Genomic DNA, 8,657 nt, shown 5'->3' with positions numbered 1-8,657 from the left:
CGTATATTTATGAGAACTGAAAATGAAATTCTTGTGGTCTATTAAAATGATGAAAATGAATGATTATGTTAAACTAATGAACTCACCAACCTTTTAGTTGACACTTTAAAGCATGTTTATTCTCAGGTATTAAAGAAATCTTCCGTTGTGCATTTGCTCATTTTAAATATATTACTTGGAGTCTTTCATGGCATATTTCGAAGAACGTTGCATTCGAGTCATTGAGTTCATCAAAGATTATTATTAAGTCAACTTATAGTTGGATAGTGGATATTAAGAAATGATATGCATGCCTGTCAAATTTCGATGTAAAGAAAGTTTGTCTTTTAAAAATGAATGAAATGTTTGTAAAATGTATCATATAGAGGTCAAATACCTCGCGATGTAATCAACTATTGTGAATCATTTATAATGTATATGAACGGGTCCTTTCAGTTGGTATCACAGCGGTGGTCTTAGCGAACCTGGTCTGCATTAGTGTGTCTAACTGATAAGTCGTTAGGATGCATTAGTGAGTATGGACTTCGACTGTGTCTGCATGTCAAAAGTTTTGCTTATCATTTTTAGTCGGAAATCATATGCTTATCATCTTTAGGAAATTACCTGCTTATCATTATTAGTCTAGACACGTCTTGCTACATTAATTTCATGAGTAGTGTTTAGACAAAATTCATATCTTAGCGTATCTGCTAAATCATATCTTATCGTATCTGTTACTTTAAACTTTGTCTGACATATCCCGCAAATTCCTCCGTAATCTACGAAATCTTTTAATCTATATATATAGATATCCTATGTAAATGGAATATCACCCGATAGCCGGAAAATCATTTTATATCGAAAAATCCTGTATCCAATCGTACGAAATGGAATTTGTCATCAGTTCAAGTCACTTGGATTCCGAAATGGAATCGTACTCAAGCTCTGAAAGCGGTGTGATTGGAATAGATCAACCAATCAGTCATCACCTATTCTGGATGAACTGGGGATGGGTTCGTAGCCTCCTCAATCATTGGAAACAAGAAGAATGCGATCCTTTCCACCCACCACATTGCCCTCTAGGCGACGAACCTGAAGCACTTACCGGCGAACCTGTTTGAAATACCATTTTCTCTCTCATTTCTAGAGTATCTCGTCATGATTATATACTACATCAAATTCTATATTTTATTTATCCGCTCGTCCGAACCGACAATCACCCCGGTGTAATAAAAGAAGTCAACGAGCTTCGCGCTCGGGTAGTGGCTTTGGATAATATAGTGCAGAGATTACAAACACCAGCAGCAGCACCAGCGGCATAACCAGAACCACCATCATCAACGCCAACAGTACCATTACCACCTCTAACTACAACCGCGTCGTAAACCTCAACTTCACAATCTGTCCACGAGCATCAACGTCATACGCACCATAGATATCAAGAAGTACCAACAACAATAACTGATGAAGTATAAACTCATAACTTCATTGGAGAAACATTCCGCGACAATTATGTAATCTCTAAAGTCTTAAAGATTATCTAATCTAGCCCTAACCATAAATGTGACGACCCGGAAATTTTCGATCAAATTTAAACTTAATCTTTAAATGATTTCGACATGATAAGCAAAGTCTGTGTTGTTGAGTCTCAAAAATTTTGAACCGTTTTCATACAATCAATTTAACTTCGACCATTTCCGACGATTCACGAACTATTACATATACATAAATAAATTACATATATATTTAAATAGATAAATATATAATACTTTGAAATATAGTTCGAAAACATTAACGAAGCATTTAAGGTATAATATTATATTTCAAGTTTATGTATTTTAGTATATATGTATACTTAATCTATTTATCTATGTAATAAAAACTTGTTATGTAATAGTTACATATATAGTATTTTAGAAGCTTTGAATACAGTATTTAGAAATATTAGTTTTAATTTTCATAAGGAAGTTAATATCGAATAATTAAAATTGTAGATTAATATATGTAATATATATATATATGTACAATTTATATACATAATTATTTATATATTGTAATATAAATAATTTATAAATATTATATGAAAAAATTTATAATGTTTATTTATATATAAATAATTAAAAGTTAAGATATACTTGTTGTATTAATATTATTATTTTTACTTTCAGTATTATTATTAATATTAATATTAGTATTATTACTATTATTATTAATTATAATATAATATATATAATATATAAATATAAATAAATTCGTGTGCAGATAGGTATATCACTTTCGTTGCTTGCTTTATTCTCCTGATTACCCGTGATTAAGTGTTGACAATATAATTCTTATTTAAACCCGTGAATCAATATATTGATTGATTAATAAGATTACTGTATATGATTGAACTACACTGTTGTTTCTTTCTATCTTTCTTTGCATCTATCCATTCACAAATGTATATACATATTAATTTCATACATATCGATTAAGAAAAAAAAAAAACTTCAACCTCCATAACTTTCACTTTCAAACAATCAACCACCATCATAATCGAATCTGTTTAAGGTTATCATGTAAACTATCGACCCACTTGTATTATGCTAGCTTATCTCTATCTCTATTTTTGATCGACCACCACGTAACCGGGAACCACCATGTTCACCACCATCATCTAATTTGTTCTTTTCTTTTCTGTTATGCAAAACAACACACACATATCAACTTAGATCGTTGTTTCTGCTTTTGTGATACCGTTCGGAATCAAACCCCACAAAAGCTATCACCACCGTACGATCATGTTTACCACCATGTAGAAATCATAATCAAAACCTAAAACCACCCTCCTCATTTTCTTGCTCAAATCATCGTGACCACCACTGCAACTACCAATATATTTTCTATTTCATTAAGATGCAACGTTTCCCTTCTTTTTCGGTTTGTTCCTGTTTTAACCTGTCACCATAAACCATCTCTTTCTCTCATCATCTATCTCCCTTTCTATCTCTTGTTTTATCTTTCGTGAACTATCAATAAAAACCACCCCACTGAACCCAACCTGCTGCCACAATATTCTTCTATTTATATTTATGTTTCTGTGAGAAAGAACTCCCAAAGCCGCTACAAAAATTAAAAAAAATACAGCCTGTATATAGACTACAACTTGACTACTTTTGCAGATATATATATTTTTTCTTATTTGACACCTTACCAAATGGGAAACCCCACATAACACATTCACTAGTGGAAAAGCTTGTGTGACTTCTTTCCTTGGCCACCTGCCATTCGAATTTTTAGAAAAACAAAAGCACAACTTGTAAATTGAATATAAGGGTGTTTGAACTTGTCTTCCACTTGTGGTGTTTACAAAGCATTTACCAAACCCCACTAACAAATTTTCGGTGGAGCTAAAGTATCATATACTGGCCGACATTTTTTTTAGTCACTAAAGTTCTCGATGTGGGACATGATGATAGAAGCCAACTCTTTACAAGCCACTGAATATTTTTTTTTTACAGATTATATAATCGGACCATGTAGAATCTAAACATATAATATGGGTCGTGAGGTAGGACATTATGGGATTAACATAATCTAGCTTGGGCCAAGAAGAAACCGTTTTGTTTATTAGGCCGAAACTCAAGTTGGCTAGATAATAGACGATTATTTGGTGATGACGTGATTTGATGATCGTGTTCGGTACGTAGGTTAGGATTATGACAGAAATTAGTTAAAGGATTTAAAAATCCTAATCAAGTCGGAAATAAAATAGTTGAGCACTGGTTTAAGAGTTGGATGAACGTGAGGTCTCGGGTTAGAGCCGGTTTGAGGTATTATTTTTTTAAATGAGAAGAAAATATAAACAAGTAAATACGGGTGATATAAATTTAAAGTGGAAATTAAATCATAAAGGTTGAGACAGAGGATGGTTTGGATGCGTTTCGGGTTATCAAAAGGTCGCGGGTTCGAGACCGGGCATGGGCATTCTTTTTCTTATTGGGGCTTTTTCATGTGAGGTAGTATTATGACTACTCTTATTACTACTACTACTACTACTATTATTATTATTATTATTATTATTATTATTATTATTATTATTATTATTATTATTATTATTATTATTATTATTATTATTACTATTATTATTATTATTATAATATTATTTTTATCATTAAACATAATTTTATTAATATTATTAATATTGTTATTATCATTATTTTTATTGCTAGTATTATCATTATTATAAGTATAATAAATTTCAATATATTATTATTATCATTATTATTATTACTACAAATAAAATAACTAGTATTATTAACAAAAATTAATATTTCATTATATAACCTAAATATTATTATTATCAATACTGTTTTAGTATTACTAAAATTATTATTTTAACAAACCAAAAGTTGTTTATATAAAAATATATCAAATACATATATGATAACTATATAAATATTGTATTACTATTTTAAATAAGTAACATATAATTATTATATACAAACGGGTTTGATTTTTATTACATGTTAATTATATGTGTTAATATATATATAAACAATATAGGTTCGTGAATCCGAGGCCAACCCTATACTTGATAAATGACGTCATATGTATTTTTACTACAAAATACAATATGGTGAGTTTCATTCGCCCTTTTTACTCTTTATATTTTTGGGCTGAGAATACATGCAAATGCTTTATTAGCTGTTTTACAATAATTATATGCGTGAGTTTCATTCGCCCTTTTTACTCTTTACATTTTTGGGCTGAGAATACATGCAAATGCTTTATTAGATGTTTTACAATAATTATATGCGTGAGTTTTATTTGCCCTTTTTTTTACTCTCTATGTTTTTGGGCTGAGAATACATGCAAATGCTTTATTAACTGTTTTACAATATTTATATGCATGAGTTTCATTTGCCTTTTTATTCTTTATATTTTTGGGACTGAGAATACATGCGCTTTTATAAATGTTTGACGAAATAGACACAAGTAATTGAAACTACATTCTATGGTTGAATTATCGAAATCGAATATGCCCCTTTTTATTAAAGTCTGGTAATCTAAGAATTAGGTAACAGACATCCTAATTGACGCGAATCCTAAAGATAGATCTATCGGGCCCAACAAGCCCCATCCAAAGTACCGGATGCTTTAGTACTTCGAAATTTATATCATGTCCGAAGGAGGATCCCGGAATGATGGGGATATTCTAATATGCATATTGTGAATGTCAGTTACCAGGTGTTCAATCCATGTGAATGATTTTTATCTCTATGTATGGGATGTGTATTGAAATACAAAAATCTTGTGGTCTATTAAAATATTGAAATGATTATTTATGTTAAACTAATGAACTCACCAACCTTTTGGTTGACACTTGAAAGCATGTTTATTCTCAGGTACGAAATAAATCTTCTGCTGTGCATTTGCTCATTTTAAAGATATTACTTGGAGTCATTCATGGCATATTTCAAAAGACGTTGCATTCGAGTTGTTGAGTTCATCAAGATTATTATTAAGTCAATTATAGTTAGATATATTATGAAATGATATGCATGCCGTCAAATTTCGATGTAATGAAAGATTGTCTTTTCAAAAATGAATGCAATGTTTGTAAAATGTATCATATAGAGGTCAAGTACCTCGCGATGTAATCAACTGATGTGAATCGTTTATAATCGATATGGACTTCGTCCGTATGGATTAGGACAGGTCATTTCAGTTGGTATCAGAGCGGTGGTCTTAGTGAACCGGGTCTGCATTAGTGTGTCTAACTGATAAGTAGTTAGGATGCATTAGTGAGTCTGGACTTCGACCGTGTCTGCATGTCAAAAGTTTTGCTTATCATTTTTGTCAGAAATCATTTGTTTATCATCCTTAGTAAATTACCTACTTACTATTCTTAGTCTAGACACATCTTATTGCATTGACTGCATGAATAGTGTATAGACAAAAATTCATATCTTAACGTATCTGCTAATTCATATCTTAGCGTATCTGTTATTGTTATCTTTACCTGACAGCTTCCGTAGATTCATCCGTAACTTATGAGATTTTAGTATTACATATGCATATGTAAATTATGTATTGCAGGATACTAATCTACATCCTATAATCTATTTCTTATCGAAAATCCTTCATCTGAGCGTACGAGATAAATCCTTCAACTAGTTCGAGTCCCTCGGATTCTGATAGCTATTCCGATAGTTATTCTGACAGTTATTCCGAATGGATAGTCATCTAAGCTCCGGAAGCAACGTCAGCAGAATGAATCAACCAATCATCCATCCCCAATTCATCTGATGGATTCGTAGTTGACTTAATCAATGGAGACGCGCAGAAGGCGATTCCTTCCACTAACCGAATTCACCTTTTGGCGAAGAACCTGAAGCACTTACCGGCGAACCTGTTCGTAACACCATTTTCACCCTCACTTCTCGAATATCTCGCCACGACTATATCATATCTCATATTCTAAACCTTATTCATCCGCTCGTTCCGACCGACAATCATCCCGGAGTAATACAAGAAGTCAATGAACTTCGCGCTCTAGTAATCAATTTGGAGAATATGGTGCAAAACGTACCAGCTTCAGCAACATCACCAGCACCAACATCAATACCAGTACCACTAACAACTCAAGTTCACATCATACACCTCAACATCTAATTATGTACCTCGAGCATAATCATCAATCTGCGAATCGTTCTACATCATTTATCTTCGTTCGACATGACGATTATGTAATCTTCAATATTTTAGAGATTATATATTCTAGTTCTAACGGTAAATCAAATGAGATTAATATTATATTAACTCATTAAATTTATGATTACATCTGAAGAAAATATATCTGTAAGTATATTTTCATAAAGATTGTAATTAAAAATTCTTTCGTATAAACTGTTAATGGTGAAAATATTTTAACGGGTAGGTAATACCCGAGGAATATTTAGATTTCACTTTAATAGGTTATACTGTACATTCTTCGAATCTGATTCAACATCCATTTACTATCCTACTTACATCTACAGAGATACAAATCTGTTCACCGCAGAATAACCATTTTTTTTATTTATTCAATTTCATATTTGGATTTTGATTTATCACAATCCAACAAGTGGCATAATGAAGAAAACATTAGACAAAATAAAAGTTGTTAGAAACAAACGATTTAACTAATTAAAATTTTGTTAAGAATCCACGCTAACTGTTCCTAGCTAACTGTTCCTAGCTAACTGATTACATTTTAGTTTTTCGCAGTTTATTTATCGCAATTTAATTATCGCAACTTTATTTATCATTATTTAATTTCTGTTATTTACTTTACGCATTTAATTTATCGTCATTTAATTTCTGTTATTTTTTTTACGCACTTTAAATATCGGGACACGTATACAAGATTTTGACATATCATATCGACGCATCTATATATATTATTTGGAATCACTATAGACACTCTATATGCAGTAATGATCGAGTTCTCTATACAGGGTTGAGGTTGATTCTCAAATAATATATATACTTTGAGTTGTGATCGAGTTTGAGACATGTACACGGGTCACGATACGTATTAATTAATTCGAATATTATATATTAAACTATATATGAATTATTGGACTGTAAAACTGTGGACTATCGACTGTGGGCTAATAATATTGGACAATTAAAGTGAATAAAAATACTGATTATAACATATGAAACTAAATAATTCTTCAAGTTTGCCACTTGATTCCATCTTAAACCTCATTTGTATCCTGACAATTATAATCCGCGTTCAAACCTTTCATGATACTTGAAAACACCTCAATCGAGAAGATGAATCAACCGCACTTCATCTACGGGAGAAAAGATTGATGCATTTAGTTATGCATCTGAAAAACTCTCAGAAACTGAGTAAACGTTTAACACGTAGTTGTGCTAATTCCTTTAGTGTTATTATTACCCAAAATAACTTTGCATTCCCTTTCCAAATTAGCAAATTTTGTCACAGCTCCAGCAAGTCAACTTTGACTTTTCATTCGAAACAACCTTATTATAACCTTGATATATATATATATATATATATATATATATATATATATATATATATATATATATATGTGCGCTCTTTTATTGTTACCGGGGAACCTTTTATATTCCACCATAGTACCATCAGCATTTAATCATCTGAAAATACAATTCTCCTGAAATCACCTCGGATTGATAACCGATGATTCAAATATCGTAGCATTAAATGCAGAGGAAACAGAAAAATGGTAGATGGTCTAAACGGCCAAAAGTTTGATAATAAAGAAGGGAATGTTAGGAACGCTCGATAGAAAATTTGGTACTGAAAAAAAAACAGATTGAGCAAACTATTAAGGAGACCAAGGCCAAATACAAAGACCATACCCTATATTCAAAGAATCCAGATAATGCTAGATCCGTTGAAATCTTTAGAGAATATCTTGCCCCGAAGTCATGTTAAAATCTTGCGAAAAAAAAAATTTCTCCATCAACCATCGAACTTAGAAATTCCAAAATATCATCATCAATATCTTCGATATTTCTGAGGATATTTTCAAAAATATTCTCGTCCGAAATTATATATCTCTTCGTGATTCCTGTGTATCATTATATTGGAAACATTCAATAGAAAATTTAGTACCGAAAAGCAGATTATGCGAAACTATGAAGAAAGCCGT

This window comes from Rutidosis leptorrhynchoides, chromosome 3 (assembly GCF_046630445.1).
Source record: "Rutidosis leptorrhynchoides isolate AG116_Rl617_1_P2 chromosome 3, CSIRO_AGI_Rlap_v1, whole genome shotgun sequence".
Classification (NCBI taxonomy): Eukaryota; Viridiplantae; Streptophyta; class Magnoliopsida; order Asterales; family Asteraceae; genus Rutidosis; species Rutidosis leptorrhynchoides.
This window is presented reverse-complemented; position numbering follows the sequence as displayed.